Source organism: Arachis hypogaea, chromosome 20 (assembly GCF_003086295.3).
Source record: "Arachis hypogaea cultivar Tifrunner chromosome 20, arahy.Tifrunner.gnm2.J5K5, whole genome shotgun sequence".
NCBI lineage: Eukaryota > Viridiplantae > Streptophyta > Magnoliopsida > Fabales > Fabaceae > Arachis > Arachis hypogaea.
In genome coordinates this window covers 33,913,326-33,931,327 of record NC_092055.1, presented here as the reverse complement: position 1 = coordinate 33,931,327, position 18,002 = coordinate 33,913,326, and the positions used below count along the sequence as shown (strand labels likewise).

Sequence of the window (18,002 nt, the reverse complement as noted above, 5' to 3'; positions counted from 1 at the left end):
GGACTAGTAAGCACTGAAGCCCTTGCATGAGCATATAACTTAGAGTTCACCCCACTGTCACTTAATCACTTTACTCACAGGATATGAAAAGTTATTCTTCAATCCACTTCTAACTGAAAGAACCTTCAAGCATAATTCTTTTCTTGCTTGGGGACAAGCAAGTTTTAAGTTTGGTGTTGTGATGACAAGTCATCTTAGCCTAGTTTCACTAGTCTTTTTCTTTGTTTTTATTAGGTTTTACGTACTTTCTTGCATTGTAAATAAGTAATTTGGAGTGGAATTGAATGTTTTGTTGAATCAACCAACCACCCTTTAATTGATACAAAATCATGAGGTTTAAGCTAAAATTAATTAAATTATGAATGAACTTTAAACCTTGTGAATTTGGTGATACTTTATTGGTTGTTTTGATTACTTGTAGGTGAAGAAAGAAGAAAATAAGAAAAGTGCGGCCTAAGGAGCGTGCGCAAAGGAAAAGAAAAGCGTGGCATCATCAAAGAAGGATGGAAGCCAAGTTGAGTGAGTGAACCGAGCTTCACAAGGAATAAAAGGAGAAAGCAAGGCACAAAGCTCAGTTCACTTAGTTAACTGAGCACCAAAGAAAGCAAGGCAAGGACATAAAGCTCAGTTCACTAAGTGAGCTTTATCGGGGGTTCTCCAAAATTAATTCAAAGCAAAATTCTAAGGAGTGAAGCTACAAGGTATCGAACTCAGGACCCAAGGAAAGCAAGGAACGCTCCTTGCAAGGAAAATAAGAGAAAATTGCCAAAAAGCCTTCCACAAGGTTCGAACATAGAACCTCACGCTACTTAGCTTGCAAGGAAAATAAGCCAAAGTGAGTTGGCTAGGATTCGAACCTGGGAACTCATGCAAGACAAGGGAGGAGCGCTACTCCTTGTGAAAAGAAAATGAGCCAAGATGGCTCTCCCAAGGTTCGAACTAAGTAGCTTCATGAAAGGCAAGGAAGGAGTGCTCCACTCTTCCAAGGAAATCAACACCAAATTGCTTCCACCAAGAGTCGAACTTGGGAGCATGAAGCCAAGGCAAAGCACTACAATGGGGAGCTCAGTTGGCTTTCCCAACTGAGTGCTACTCTCCCCCACTCCCCACACTTTGGCACAACAAGAAGCACACCAAGGCGCTTGTCATGCGCACAAGTGACACGGCCAGGAAGCTGAGACACGCACAATAGGACGCACCAAGGCAAGACATAGAGCTCAGTTCAATTTTCCAACTGAGCTCTAGTGAAGTGCAACAAAGACAAAGGGCTGGCGCATAAAATTGGGCAACACAAAGCAACATTGGGCGCTCAGTTTGGTTTCCCAACTGAGCCGTCCCCTGGGAGGTGCACCATGGGCCAAAATCCATCAAAAATCCAAATTAATTCATTTCTTCACCAAATTTTAGATCCCACCCAAATTCTTAGATCTAAATTAGGAAGTGTATAAATAGGTGTTAGCTTGATTTAGAAAGGACCTTTTGGCTTCTTTGAGAATTTTCATTTTTGTAATTTTGAGCCATTTACTTTGAATTTGGATCTTAGAGAATTGGGAAGGAGAATTGATCTCTCTTCTTCCTTATTCTTGCTCGAGCACTCTTTACTTCTTATCTTGGATCTTGGATGGAGAATTGAAGAAATTCTGTTTCAATCTCACCTTGAGATCTCTTGTTTTATCTTTCTGCATAATTCTAAGAACTTTGCTCTGATTGCAAATTCTGTTTACTGCTTTCACTCTTCTACTTCTTCTATAATTTACTTTTCCATTTTCTTTTGCAATTGTTCTTGTTGGATCAAGGAAGGATTTGAGATCTAGACTTGTTTTCTAGTCTCTTCCACCCCTGAGATCTTCAACTTCCTTTTAGTTATTACAATTGAATTACATTTTACTTTCTATTTATATTTTCAAGCAATTGTGCTTCTCTTGTTTAGATCCACTGCATTTAGATTCATTTTCTCCTTCTTTGTTAATTGTCATTTTACTTTAACTTGTTTAATTTCTGCAATCCCAACTCCCAATTCCTTTTATAATTCAAGCAATATACCTTTGTTGCACTTTAAGATTTAGTCATTTACATTTCTTGCATTCTAAGTTTCTGCAATTTAATATACTTGTTCTTTAAGATTCAACACTTTTATTTTCTGTTCTCTTTAATTTACTGCAATTCTCCCCTTTCCCTTTATAATTCATGAAATTTAGCTTCTGTCAATTACAAACCACTCAAATCAACCCTTGTTCGCTTGACTAAATCAACCACTAAACTAAAATTGCTTAATCCTTCAATCCCTGTGGGATCGACCTCACTCATGTGAGTTATTATTACTTGATGCGACCCGGTACACTTGCCGGTGAGTTTAGGTGTTGGAAATCTGTTTCCAACCCATCAGTACCTAGGAGCTCTTATGAAGCTGAATGCCAAGATATTTGCTACAAAGCCTCTGGAGGAAGAACCCCACTACTTTCCAAAGAACTCCATGTTGTGGTTTAGCAAGAGCTACCTCAGAAGCTTCCAGATCCTGGACGCTTTTTGATTCCTTGCACCATAGGCATCATGACCTTTAAAAAGGCTCTGTGTGACCTAGGGTCAAGCATTAACCTCATGCCACTCTCTATAATGGAGAAGTTGGGAATCCTTGAGGTACAAGCTGCACACATCTCTTTAGAAATAGCAAACAAGACCATGAAGAAGCCATATGGCTTAGTGGAGGATGTCTTGGTTAAAGTTGAAAACCATGACATCCCTGCAAACTTCATTGTTTTATACATAGGAGAGGATGAGGATGATTGTTTTATCCTTGGAAGTCCTTTCTTAGCCACATCCAATGCTATCATTGATGTGGCTAAGGGAGAACTGACTCTACAATTAAGGAAGGATCACATTTTATTCAAGATGCCTCATCCCAATTCTCCCTTTAAAAGAGAGATAACTATGCAACACCTAGTATTCCAACCCTTTCTTTCTATGCAGAGCGTTGCAGATCCCCAGACATCAATTCTAAGTTTGGTGTTGGGCAGCCATCAACAAGCTTTAAGCACAAAGATACTAAAAAGAAAGTACCTAAAGGCTGGAGGGACAAGAAAGTCCCAACTAAAGGCCTCTCACCTGGCATGAGAGTTGTCTTCACTAAGAAGCCAGTCTTACCACATACAGTGAGTCATGTCTTATCTTTAAAGCATGTGGAGCTCATTCATGAGAAGACAGGAAGATGGTTCACTGCAACGGGAGAAAATCTGAGCCCATACTCACCTCCGTAAGGAGCTAAAGGTCAAGCTAGTGACGTTAAAGAAGCGCTTGTTAGGAGGTAATCCAACCTTACTCAACAATATTTATTTTCTTTCATTTTATTTTTCTTTCAGTTGTTAGAGTCATGATCATATGCAGCATTCAGTCAAGAGATAGAATTTCACAACAGTGAAAACAGAACACTCTAAATGGAGTGTTAAAGTTGAACGCCTGACGAACGGATTTCTGACGGTTTAGAATTCCTCAATGAATTCTCGTTGCAAGTATAGTTTCTAAACCAACAAAGAATCCTTTCATACAAATATTTGTTTGTCACAAGTAACAGACCCCTAAGAATTAATAACCGAAGTATTCAAACCTCGGGTCGTCTCTCAAGAAATTGCAGGGAGGTGTAGTTATTATTGGTTATGGGATTGTATCTTTTTGGGATTTTGAATAAGGAACAAGAAAAGTAAATTGCAAGAAAATAAACTAATAGCTAAGAAAGCTCTTGGCAAGGTATGAGAATTAGAAGTCCTATCTTAGCTATCCTTATCAATGGTCCATTGCTCCCACTTAGTTAACCTCTAACTATGAAGGAAAGTCAAGTGGATGAATCAATTTGATTCTTCAAGTCCTAATCAACTCCTAAGGAAAGACTAGCTTTAGAGGGATCCAAATCGACTAGCAACTTTCAATTATCAATCAACAAAGGAGTTTGATAACTCAAGAGTCTCCAATTACTCAACCATAGCCAAGAGGAGGAAAATCTACTCTAAAACCCAACCAAGCATTTTGTCAAACACTTGGAAGGCATGACATAAAAGCATAGAAAAGCAATAAGAGATAATAAAATCCAAACAACAAATTGAAAGCATCAATAACATAAATTGAAGAAAGCAATCATAAATATGAAATACCTCAAATTGAATTAAAAAGGGAAATCAAATCTAACATGAGAATTCATAAACTAAATTGGCAACATAAAGTAATCAACAAGGGAAATAAATAAACTAGAATGCTAGAGAAAATAAAAGTAGAAGAGAAACTAAATCAAAATAAGATAGAATGCTGAAATTAAGAAGAGCTAAAACTAGGAAACCTAAAACCTAGAGAGAGGAGAGAGCCTATCTCTCTAGAAAACTACATCTAAAACCTAAAATTATGTGAATGAATGTTGTATGAATGAATGATATGATTCCCCCACTCTGCAGCCTCTAATCTCTATTTTTCGGGCTTGAAACTGGGCCAAAAATAGCCCAAAAATTGCCTCCAGCAATTTCTAATACGTCTAGCACGTGGCTCTATCACGCGGTCGCTGAACTTTCGCATGGTCACACGTACGCGTCATGCACGTGTGTGCGTCATGCACGCGTGCGCGTCGCCTAACTGCATGACAACTATGGCAAATTACATATCATTTTAAAGCTCTGGATGTTAGCTTTCCAACATAACTGGAACCGCCTCATTTGGACCTCTGTAGCTCAAGTTATGATCGATTTAGTTTGAAGAGGTCAGGCTTGACAGATTAGCGATTCCTTCAATTTCTTGTATTCCTTCCACTTTTGCTTGCTTCCCTTCCATCTTCTAAGCCATTCCTACCCTATAAATCCTGAAATCACTTAACACAGATATCAAGGTATAGAATGATAATAAGAGAGGATTAATAATTAGCAATTTTAAGGCCAAAGAGGCATGTTTTCAATCAAAGCACAGAATTAGGAAGGAAAGTGTAAAATATGCGAATTATATGAATAAGTGTGAGTTTAGTGGATAAAATCCCCTTAATTAAGCATAAAATATACCACGAAATAGTGGTGCATCAAATCTCCCCACACTTAAATATTAGCATGTCCTCATGTTAAGCTCAAGAGAAGCTATAAGGGAGTGAAGAGGAATGGTAAAACTTATGAAATGCAACCTATCTATATGAATGTAACTACATGCAAAAATGATTTTACCTTCTTGGTTAAAAGTAAACAAATTCTCCAAGACAAACATAAATCAGATTCCACTAATTCAAATCACACAATAAGAGACAGGTAAACTTGTAAGAAGATAGCTCATGAAAGCAGGGAACATAGAATCAAGCATTGAACCCTCACTGGAAGTGTATATGCACTCTAATCTCTCAAGTGTCTAGGGTCAATCACTCTACTCTTCTTTAATCATGCTGTCTAAAACTTTGTTCTTCATCTAACTAATCAACAAATATTTAATGTACAAATGCAAACATCATGAGGGCTTTTTTAAGGTTGTAATGGGGCTAAGGTAAGGGTGAGGATACATGTATGGCCAAGTGAGTTATACTTTGAATCTTTGACTAACCTAAATTCTCACCTAACACACACACATACTCTATATAATTCCGAAATCATGTCTAGCTACCCAAAATCTCACTTTTGTATATTTCACATACTCATGCATCAATTTTTAATTTCATCACATATGTATTGATCTTTTTATTGGACTTAACATTGGGGTAATTTTGTCCCCTATTCATTTATTTCTTTTCTTTTCTCTTTTTCTTTTTTTTTTCTCTCTTTTTTTTTTTATCATAAATGAAAACATAATGTATCAATGCATATGGTTTTTCTGATTTCACATGAGTCAGCACCCAAATTTTCAATATTTGTCAGTAAAAACACAACACATTCTCATCAACCCAAGTTCCCACATTTCCCTATACTTAGTTGACACACACTATCTTAAGCTAACTAAAGATTCAAATGGGATAATTAATTATTTTTCCACTTAAGGCTAGTGATGTGGTAAAATACAGAACAAATGGGGGTTAAGAAAGCTCAAAGTGGCAAACAAAGGTAAATGAAATAGTGGGCTATTTGGGATAAGTGAGCTAATAACAAATGATGGCCTCAATCATATGTGTGCATGAATATACACTAGACAATGGACATATAGAATGGAACAAAGCAAAGATTGCAATCATAGATAAGAAAACACACAAGAATAAAAATTCATGGTTAAATAATGTAACCATATAATTAGGCTCAAAATCTCACAGGTTGTGTGTTCTTAGCTATAATTCATGTTCCAAATTAAAATTTTCAAACAAGTTTAACACAAATTTTCAATTTAAATTAGTGGAATACTATAAAATAGGGTCTTGAAAAAAAAGAACTTATCCCTCCAACCAAGTAGTGGTAGAAGAACATGCACAAAATCAAACAAACATGCAATCAAACATGCAAATGCAACAATGAACTAACAAAGAAAATTAAACATTGGTGTTGAAATAGGAAATAAAACCCACGGAAGTCGGTATCGACCTTCCACACTTAAAGATTGCACCGTCCTTGGTGCATGCTAAGATGTGCAAGTGGACGGGTGGCTTCAACTGACGCTTTTTCTCCAAAGAATGTGCGTAGGAACTTGTTTGTCACCCCCTGTAAAGGTTTTCCGTTTCCTTTCTTGATGGCCATCCTGAGAGAAGAGAAAAAGGAAGAAAAGTAACCCAAAAACAAAGATAGAAAACAAATAAAATATGGTTGGGTTAATGCCAAATAATGAGGGTCTCAATTACATGGTAGCTAGAACATGCAAGTGAGAAGACAGTAGAAGCAAATGGCATATCAATAGTGTAAAAATTGCAACAATGGGGGGAGAGAGTGGGTAATGCAAGATAGTATAAGTTCATGTCAATGCAAAAGGAACACATGTGTCATAAAAGATTGACATTGACAGATAAACAATATCACCCAACAGTGTAAAACAAGTCACGAAGCACCAAAATAACGCCAGAAAAGATACAACAGTTGAATAAGAACATTTAACACCAATGGAAAAATAATAAACTTAGAAAAGAAAATAAAAACATGAACAAAATTAAAATGCAGTGAATGAAAGTATGCAAATAAATTAAGTAAAATAGAATGAAAGGGAATAAGGATGAGAAGGGAGGAGAAGAAAGTGAGAAAGGAAGAAGAAAGAAGGAAGAATTAGGAGTGAAAGAGAATTAGGATTTGGGAGGGGGAAGAATTGAAATCTGGGCGGCACACTTGTTTAGTGATGTGGCGCATGCGACGCGCATGCGTACGGCACGCGTATGCGAGGGTTGCGCGAAATTTAAGCGACGCGTACGCGTCTGGGACGCGTACGCATGATAGTGGTTTGTGCCAATCGCGTGAAGGTAGCCCCGCGCATGAACAACTCTCTGTTCAGTCTGGGCTGGGGGCCAAGATTGCATACGACGCGTGCGCGTCAGGCACGCGCACGCGTGGATGGCCATTAAGGAAAAAGGACGCGCACGTGTACGCGTGATGGGGTTTGTGCTTCTAGCACAGTTCCAGCCCCACACCAACACAACTCTCTGGCCAAACCCCCATTTACGCCGATTTCAGGGTCACGCGTACGCATCAGGAACGCTTACGCATGGGCTGCTGAAAGCGCAAGCAACGCGCACGCGTGAGGTACACGTACGCGTGGGCTTGCTTGTGCGCAAAGAACGCTTCTAGCGCCACACCTACCTAACTCTCTGTTTATTTCCTTGGTGTTGCGAATTCACACATAACGCGCACGCGTCAGGGATGCTTGCGCGTCGAACACCCTTTTTTTTAAAATGCAAAATAAAAGTAAATATGCAGAATTGAAAATTAAAATTGACAAAAATAAATTAAAACTAATAAAAAGGAGGATCATACCATGGTGGGTTGTCTCCCACCTAGCACTTTTAGTTAAAGTCCTTAAGTTGGACGTTTGGTGAGCTCCTTATCATAGTGGCTTGTGCTTGAACTCATCCTGAAATTTCCACCAACGCTTGGACTTCCAATAATCTTCATCATTCCCAAGTGAATTTTCCAAGCCTTGGGGGAGTTCTTCACAAGTTTTGATCATCATTTTTCCAACCGGGTGGCAAGCATTCCGAATTCTCTATGCGATACCAAACTCTTCTCTTAGATCTAACCAAATGATCATCAATTTCACCCTTGCATCTAGCTCTTGAAGTATCAACCTTGATGAGCCTTGATTTGCAACTCCAGCCACTAAACATCCTTCTCTTACGCTTAATGCCACAAAGCTTCCTAAGTTGGCCGTCCGTTTCAAGAATACCATATTCAAGTGGGATAGGAAGGCGAATAGAGATAAGTTTTACCTACTCAAATGATGTAGTGGACGACAACGTATGTAGAGAAGTCTCCAACGTTCTTGACAAAGCATGTTCAACTCCCATCCAACCTTTCCGAAGGACTTCCACTTCCACATCATTCTCAGACTCAATGAGATAAGGGTCTTCATATTCAATGAGTTCAATTGCAGATGTAGATTCATCACTAGGAAGACTTGATTCATGATCATCATCACCAAGGGAACTCGCTTCTTGTTCTATCCCATCCAAGTCTTCATAAGAAATATGCCATGGAGGTTGTGCACTGGCCTTCTTGACATCAATTTCATCTTCTTGGAGGGATACTCTACAACTCTAGATTCCCATGAAGGTTCGGCATCTCCTAAGTCTTCAACCACTTCTTCCTCTTCAACTATTATGGCTTCCTCCACTTGTTCCAATACAAAGTCATGTTCCTCATTGTCCACCGGAGTTTCTAGTGTCTCCTGCATGCTAGGCTCTTCTATTGATTCTCCACATATAGCCATGTGAGTACTTTGAGTGTCCAAATATTGGGAAGCTAATCAATTTACTACCTCGGTTAAGGCAGCCGTGAATTCTAGTACTTTCCTTTTCATCTCTCTTTGACCTTGAAGAAGAACACCAAGAGTGTCATGCATTAAGATTGAGGTGGATATGAGGGCTCATTACTTGGGAGGAAAGGTTCATGATAAGAGGGTGGTTCATCATAATAAGGATGTGGTGGTTCAACACTCTCCATCTTTTCCACTTGTTGCACAACACACTTCAATCCTTGGTTCTCAAGTTGAGTTTCTTTAGCCACGAGAGCTTCGGGTACTATTCGGCTTACCACTTGGTCCAATTAATGAAGGGCTTCATGAAACCGATCTATTGTTTCCTTGAGACGATCCTTTGATTCTTGTTCTGCTCGAATTGCATGATTAGGATCATATGGCTCTTGGGTTGATGGATATGGACATGGTGTATATAGAGGTGGTGGTTCTTGGGAGTAATTGGGTTGGAATGGGGGTGGTTCTATGTATGGTTCATATGGCTCATAGGGTGGTTGATGGTGCACGAAATTGTGATGTCCAAGCTCAAACTATTCCTGGCACGTGAGCAACTTGGTACGCGTAATTGTGATTACACATTCATAATTTGTCACAACTTCGATACAACTAACCAGCAAGTGCACTGGGTCGTCCAAGTAATACCTTACGTGAGTAAGGGTCGAATCCCACGGAGATTGTTGGTATGAAGCAAGCTATGGTCACCTTGTAAATCTCAGTCAGGCAGATATAAATTGATAATGGAGTTTTCGAATAATAATTAATAAAATAGGGATAGAGACACTTATGTAATTCATTGGTAGGAATTTCAGATAAGCGAATGGAGATGCTTTTCGTTCCTCTGAACCTCTGCTTTCCTGCTATCTTCATCCAATCAGTCTTACTCCTTTCCATGGCTGGCTTTATGTGATACATCACCACTGTCAATGGCTACTTTCGGTCTTCTCTCGGGAAAATAATCCAATGCCCTGTCACGGAACGGCTAATCGTCTGGAGGCATCACCCTTGTCAATGGCTTCATCTTATCCTCTCAGTGAATAATATGCTCACGCACCCTGTCACGGCACGGCTATTCATCTGTCGGTTCTCGATCATGCTGGAATAGGATTTACTATCCTTTTGCGTCTGTCACTAACGCCCTGCAATCGCGAGTTAGGAGCTCGTCACAGTCATTCAATCATTGAATCCTACTCGGAATACCATAGACAAGGTTTAGACTTTCCGGATTCTCTTGAATGCCGCCATCATTCTAGCTTACGCCACGAAGATTCCGGTTAAGAGATCTAAGAGATATTCATTCTAGCTTATTTCATGTAGAACGGAAGTGTTTGTTAGGCACGTGTTCATAGGGGAGATGGTGATGAGCGTCACACATAATCATCACCTTCATCACGTTCTTGGGTGCAAATGGATATCTTAGAAGCGAAATAAGATGAATTGAATAGAAAACAGTAGTACTTGCATTAATCTTTGAGGAACAGCAGAGCTCCACACCTTAATCTATGGAGTGTAGAAACTCTACCGTTAAAAATACATAAGTGAAGGTCCAGGCATGGCCGAGATGGCCAGCCCCCAAAACGTGATCAAAGGATCATAAGGTAATCCAAAGATCCAAAGATGTCAAATACAATAGTAAAATGTCCTATTTATAATAAACTAGTCACTAGGGTTTACATGAGTAAGTAATTGATGCATAAATCCACTTCCGGGGCCCACTTGGTGTGTGCTTGGGCTGGGCTTGAGTGTTGCACGTGTAGAGGTCCTTCTTGGAGTTGAACGGCAGCTTTTGTGCCAGTTTGGGCGTTTAACTCTGGTTTTGGCTCCTTTTCTAGCGCTGGACGCCAGATTTGGGCAGAGAGCTGGCGTTGAACGCCAGTTTACGTCGTCTATTCTTGGCCAAAGTATGGACTATTATATATTGCTGGAAAGCCCTGGATGTCTACTTTCCAACGCAATTAGAAGCGCGCCATTTCGAGTTCTGTAGCTCCAGAAAATCCACTTTGAGTGCAGGGAGGTCAGAATCCAACAGCATCAGCAGTCCTTTTTCAACCTCTGAATCTGATTTTTGCTCAAGTCCCTCAATTTCAGCCAGAAAATACCTGAAATCACAGAAAAATACACAAATTCATAGTAAAGTCCAGAAATGTGAATTTAACATAAAAACTAATGAAAACATCCCTAAAAGTAACTAGATTCTACTAAAAACATACTAAAAACAATGTCAAAAAGCGTATAAATTATCTGCTCATCACAACACCAAACTTAAATTGTTGCTTGTCCCCAAGCAACTGAAAATCAAATAGGATAAAAAGAAGAGAATATACTACAAATTCCAAACTATCAATGAAATAGAGCTTCAATCATATGAGCGGGACTTATAGCTTTTTGCCTCTTGAATAGTTTTGGCATCTCACTCTATCCATTGAGGTTCAGAATGATTGGCATCTATAGGAACTCAGAGTTCAGATAGTGTTATTGATTCCCCTAGTTCAGTATGATGATTCTTGAACACAGCTATTTTATGAGTCTTGGCCGTGGCCCTAAGCACTTTGTTTTCCAGTATTACCACCGGATACATAAATGCCACAGACACATAATTGGGTGAACCTTTTCAGATTGTGACTCAGCTTTGCTAAAGTCCCCAATTAGAGGTGTCCAGGGTTCTTAAGCACACTCTTTGTTTTTGCTTTGGACCTTGACTTTAACCGCTCAGTCTCAAGTTTTCACTTGACACCTACACGCCACAAGCACATGGTTAGGGACAGCTTGGTTTAGCCGCTTAGACCAGGATTTTATTCCTTTAGGCCCTCCTATCCACTGATGCTCAAAGCCTTGGGATCCTTTTTATTTCCCTTGCCTTTTGGTTTTAAGGGTTATTGGCTTTTTCTGCTTGCTTTTTCTTTTTCTTTCTAATTAATTTTTTTTTTTTCGCCTATTTTTTTTTTCTGCAAGCTTTGTTCTTTGCTGCTTTTTCTTGCTTCAAGAATCATTTTTATGGTTTTTCAGATTATCAAATAACATGTCTCCTAGTCATCATTCTTTCAAGAGCCAACATATTTAACATTCTTAAACAACAACTTCAAAAGACATATGCACTGTTCAAGCATACATTCAGAAAACAAGAAGCATTGTCACCACATCAATATAATTAAACTAAGTTCAAGGATAAATTCGAAACTCATGTACTTCTTGTTCTTTTGAATTAAAACATTTTTCATTTAAGAGAGGTGATGGATTCATAGGACATTTATAACTTTAAGACAAAGTTACTAACTACTAATGATCATGTAATGAAGACACAAACATAGATAAGCACATAACATAGAAAACGAAAAATAGAAGAAATAAGATCAAGGAATGAATCCACCTTAGTGATGGTGGCGTTTCCTTCTTGAGGAACCAATGATGTCCTTGAGCTCTTCTATGTCTCTTCCTTGTCTTTGTTGCTCCTCCCTCATTGCTTTTTGATCTTCTCTTATTTCATGAAGCATGATGGAGTGCTCTTGATGTTCCACCCTTAGTTGTCCCATATTGGAACTCAATTCTCCTAGGGAGGTGTTGATTTGCTCCCAATAATTTTGTGGAGGAAAGTGCATTTGAGGCATCTCCGGGATCTCATGGAAATGAGCTTCTTGCGCCTCTTGAGCTCCATGACTGGGCTCTCTTGCTTGCTCCATCTTTTTCTTAGTGATGGGCTTGTCCTCTTTGATGAGGATATCTCCCTCTATGTCAATCCCAGCTGAATTTCATAGGTGGCAAATGAGGTGAGGAAAGGCTAACCTTGCCATAGTGGAAGACTTGTCAGCCACCTTGTAGAGTTCTTGAGGTATAATCTCATGAACTTCCACCTCTTCTCCAATCATGATGCTATGGATCATGATGGCCCGGTCTATAGTAACTTCAGACCGGTTGCTAGTGGGAATGATTGAGCATTGAATGAACTCCAACCATCCTCTAGCTATAGGCTTGAGGTCCAATCTTCTTAGTTGAACCGGCTTGCCTTTGGAGTCAATCTTCCATTGAGCTCCTTCTACACATATGTCCATAAGGACTTGGTCCAACCTTTGATCAAAGTTGACTCTCCTTGTGTAGGGGCGTGCGTTCTCTTCCATGTATGGCAAGTTGAACGCCAACCTCACATTTTCCGGACTAAAATCTAAGTATTTCCCCCGAACCATTGTAACATAGTTCTTTGGATCCGGGTTCTTACTTTGATCATGGTTCTTGGTGATCCATGCATTGGCATAGAACTCTTGAACCATTAGGATGCCGACTTGTTGGATGGGATTTGTTAGAACTTCCCAACCTCTTCTTTGAATTTCATGTCGGATCTCCGGATACTCATTTCTTTTGAGTTTGAAAGGGACCTTAGGGATCACCTTCTTCTTGGCCACAACATCATAGAAGTGGTCTTGATGGGCTTTGGAGATGAACCTTTCCATCTCCCATGACTCAGATGTGGAAGCTTTTGTCTTCCCTTTCCCTCTTCTAGAGGATTCTCCGGTCTTAGATGCCATCAATGGTAATGGAAAAACAAAAAAAGCTATGCTTTTACCACACCAAACTTAGAATATTGCTCGCCCTCGAGCAATAAACAAAAGAATAGAAGAAGAAGAAGAAGAAATATGGAGAGGGAGAGGGAGATGTGGTTTCGGCCAAGAGGAGTGTAGAGGGGTGTGTTGTGTGAATTTGATGAAGAATGGAGGTCTTTATATAGGGAAGGGAGGGGGGGTTAAGGTTCGGCTATATGGGTGGGTTTGGGTGGGAAATTGGTTTTGAATTTTGAAGGTAGGTGGAGTTTATAAGGTAGGTTTATGGGGAAGAGTGGATGGATGTGAGTGGTGAAGAGGTGATGGGGAAGAGAGATTGAGGTGATTGGTGAAGGATTTTTGGGGAAGAGTGTTTATGGGGTTGTGTGAAAGAGAGTGGTGAGAAGAAGTGAGTGGAGGTAGGTGGGGATTCTGTGGGGTCCACAGATCCTGAGTGGATCCTGTGGGGTCCACAGATCCTGAGGTGTTCAAGGATTTATATCCCTGCACCCATTAGTCATGTAAAAATGCCTTTGTACCCAACTCTGGGCGTTCAGCGCCAGGTTGGTGGCCATTTTGGGCGTTCAACGCCCATTTGTGTGCCATTTCTGGCGTTCAACGCCCAGAAGCTGCCCATTTTGGGCGTTCAGCGCCAGAACCATGCTCTGTTCTGGCGCTGAACGCCAGACAGATGCTCCTCCAGGGTGTGATTTTTCTTCTGCTGTTTTTGATTCCGTTTTCAATTTTTATATTTATTTTGTGACTCCACATGATCATGAACCTAAGAAAACATGAAAACAATAAAAATAAGAATTAGATAAACATTGGGTTGCCTCCCAACAAGCGCTTCTTTAATGTCAATAGCTTGACAGTGGGCTCTCATGGAGCCTCACAGATGTGCAGAGCTTTGTTGAGACTCTCCAACACCAAACTTAGAGTTTGGATATGGGAGTTCAACACCAAACTTAGAGTTTGGTTGTGGCCTCCCAACACCAAACTTAGAGTTTGACTGTGGGGCTCTGGTTGACTCTGCTTTGAGAGAAGCTTTTTCTGCTTCCTCTCCATGGTTGCAGAGGGAGATCATTGGGTTTTAAACACAAGGGAGTCCCCATTCCATTGAAGGACTATTTCACCTCTGTCAACATCAATCACAGCTCTTGCAGTGGCCAGGAAAGGTCTTCCCAGGATGATGGATTCATCCTCTTCCTTTCCAGTATCCAGGACTATGAAATCAGTAGGTATGTAAAGGCCCTCAACCTTTACTAATACATCTTCTACTTGTCCATAAGCCTGTTTTCTTGAGCTGTCTGCCATCTCTAGTGAGATTTTAGCAGCTTGCACCCCATAGATTCCCAGTTTCTCTATTACAGAGAGGGGCATGAGGTTTATTCCTGAACCAAGGTCACACAGAGCCTTAAAGATCATGGTGCCTATAGTACAGGGTATTATGAACTTTCCAGGATCCTGTCTCTTCTGAGGCAATGTCAGTTGATCCAGATAACTTAGTTCATTGATGAACAAGGGAAGTTCAACTTCCCAAGTATCAATGCCAAATAATTTGGCATTCAGCTTCATGATTGCAACAAGAAACTTGGCAGTTTGCTCTTCAGTAACATCCTCATTCTCTTCAAAAGAAGAATATTCATCAGAGCTCCTGAAGGGCATAAGGAGGTTCAATGGAATCTCTATGGTCTCTAGATGAGCCTCAGAATCCTTTGGTTCCTCAGAGGGAAGCTCCTTATTGATCACTGGACGTCCCAGGAGGTCTTCCTCCTTGGGATTCACGTCCTCTCCTCTCCTCACAGGTTCGGCCATGGCGCTTATGTCAATGGCCTTGCACTCTCCTTTTGGATTCTCTTCTGTATTGCTTGGGAGAGTACTAGGAGGGATTTCAGTGATCCTTTTACTCAGCTGGCCCACTTGTGCTTCCAAATTTCTAATGGAAGACCTTGTTTCATTCATGAAACTCACAGTGGCCTTGGACAGATCAGAGACTAAGTTTGCTAAATTAGAAGTATTTTGTTCAGAGTTCTCTGTCTGTTGCTGAGTGGATGATGGAAAAGTTTTATTATTGCTAAACCTGTTTCTTCCACCATTATTAAAGCCTTGTTGAGGCTTTTGATCCTTCCATGAGAAATTTGGATGATTTCTCCATGATGAGTTATAGGTGTTTCCATAAGGTTCACCTAAGTAATTCACCTCTGCTATTGTAGGGTTCTCAGGATCATAAGCTTCTTCTTCATAAGAAGCCTCTTGAGTACTGTTGGATGCAGCTTGCATTCCGTTCAGACTCTGAGAAATCATATTGACTTGCTGAGTCAATATTTTGTTCTGAGCCAATATGGAATTCAGAGTATCAACTTCAAGAACTCCCTTCTTCAAAGGTGTCCCATTATTCACAGGATTCCTTTCAGAAGTGTACATGAACTGGTTATTAGCAACCATGTCAATGAGTTCTTGAGCTTCTGTAGGCGTTTTCTTTAGGTGAATGGATCCACCTGTAGAAGTGTCCAGTGACATCTTTGATAGCTCAGATAAACCATCATAGAATATATCCAGGATAGTCCATTCTGAAAGCATGTCAGAAGGACACTTTTTGGTCAACTGTTTGTATCTTTCCCAAGCTTCATAGAGGGATTCACCTTCTTTCTGTCTGAAGGTTTGAACATCAGCTCTAAGCTTGCTCAGCTTTTGAGGAGGAAAGTACTTGGCTAAGAAAGCCGTGACCAGCTTATCCCAAGAGTTCAGGCTGTCTTTGGGTTGAGAATCCAACCATAATCTAGCTCTGTCTCTTACAGCAAAAGGGAAAAGCATGAGCCTGTAGACTTCAGGATCTACTCCATTAGTCTTAACAGTATCACATATCTGCAAGAATTCAGTTAAGAACTGAAAAGGATCTTCAGATGGAAGTCCATGAAACTTGCAGTTCTGCTGCATCAGAGAAACTAATTGAGGTTTCAGCTAAAAATTGTTTGCTCCAATGGCAGGAATGGAGATGCTTCTTCCATGTAAATTGGAATTAGGTGCAGTAAAGTCACCAAGCATCTTCCTTACATTATTATTATTTTCAGCTGCCATCTCCTTTTCTTGTTCGAAAATTTCTGAAAGGTTATCTCTGGATTGTTGTATTTTAGCTTCTCTTAATTTTCTCTTCAGAGTCCTTTCAGGTTCTGGATCTGCTTCCACAAGAATGTTCTTATCCTTGCTCCTGCTCATATGACAAAGAAGAAGGCACGGAAAAATAATAATAATAATGGAGATCCTTTATACCACAGTATAGGGATTCCTGTGTGAGTAGAAGAAGAGGGGGAGACAAAGAATGTAATATAATGGAAGAAACACAACTGTGAGGATGGAAGAGAGGTGAGATGAGATGTTAGGATATGAATGAATAAATAGAATGAGATGGAGGAGGGATAATTTTCGAAAATTATTTTGAAAAAGAGTTAGTGATTTTCGAAAATGGTTTTTGAAAAATGTTAGTAATTTTCGAAAATTTTTGAAATCAAAAATAAAAAATAAAAATAATTAGTTAATTAAAAAGAAATTTTTGAAAAAGAGGGAAGATATTTTCGAAAATGAGAGAGAGAGAGTTAGTTAGGTGGTTTTGAAAAAGTTAAGAAACAAACAAAAAGTTAGTTAGTTAGTTGAAACAAATTTTAAAAAGATAAGAAGTTAGGAAGTTAGAAAAGATATTTGAAAATCAAATTTTTGAAAAAGATTAGATGAGAAGATATTTTAGAAATTAGTTTTGAAAAAGATTTGATTTTTAAAATCTCAATTAATGACTTGATTCATAAGAAATCACAAGATATGATTCTAGAACTTAAAGTTTGAATCTTTCTTAACAAGCAAGTAACAAACTTCAAATTTTTGAATCAAAACATTAATTGATTATGTTATTTTCGAAAATTTGATATAAAAATAAGAAAAAGATTTTTGAAAAATATTTTTTTGGAATTTTCGAAAATAACTAAGAATTTTGAAAAAGATTTGATTTTTTTGAAAAAGATTTTGAAAGAGATAAGATTTTCAAATTGAAAATTTGATTTGACTCATAAGAAACAACTTGATTTTAAAAATTTTTGAAAAAGTCAACTCAAATTTTCGAATTTGATGAGAGAAAAAGGGAAAGATATTTTTTTGATTTTTGAATTTTTATGATGCAAGGGAAAAACACGAAAAATGATGCAATGCATGAAATTTTTAGATCAAACAATGAATGCATGCATGAATGATATAAGTGTCAAGATGAACACCAGAAACACTTTGAATGTCAAGATGAACATCAAGAACATATTTTTGAAAAATTTTTAATGCAAAGAAAACATGCAAGACACCAAACTTAGAATTCTTTAATGCTTACGCACTAAGAATTCAAGAATGCATATGATAAACATGAAAAGACACAAAACAAAAAATCATCAAGATCAAACAAGAAGACTTACCAAGAACAACTTGAAGATCATGAAGAACACTATGAATGCATGATATTTTCGAAAAAATGCAAGATGCATATGCAATTGACACCAAACTTATAACATGACTCAAGACTCAAACAAGAAACAGAAAAATATTTTTGATTTTTATGATTTT

The 18,002-nt window shown here is 39.0% G+C and overlaps 1 non-coding gene across 1 annotated transcript; it reads left to right on the top strand.

The window, feature by feature from the left end:
* Window positions 1-15,980: 15,980 nt before the first annotated feature.
* On the top strand, window positions 15,981-16,088 carry LOC112787345 (small nucleolar RNA R71). The gene has a single exon (XR_003194763.1). It is a non-coding gene; the product is annotated as a small nucleolar RNA R71 (small nucleolar RNA).
* Window positions 16,089-18,002: the final 1,914 nt, after the last annotated feature.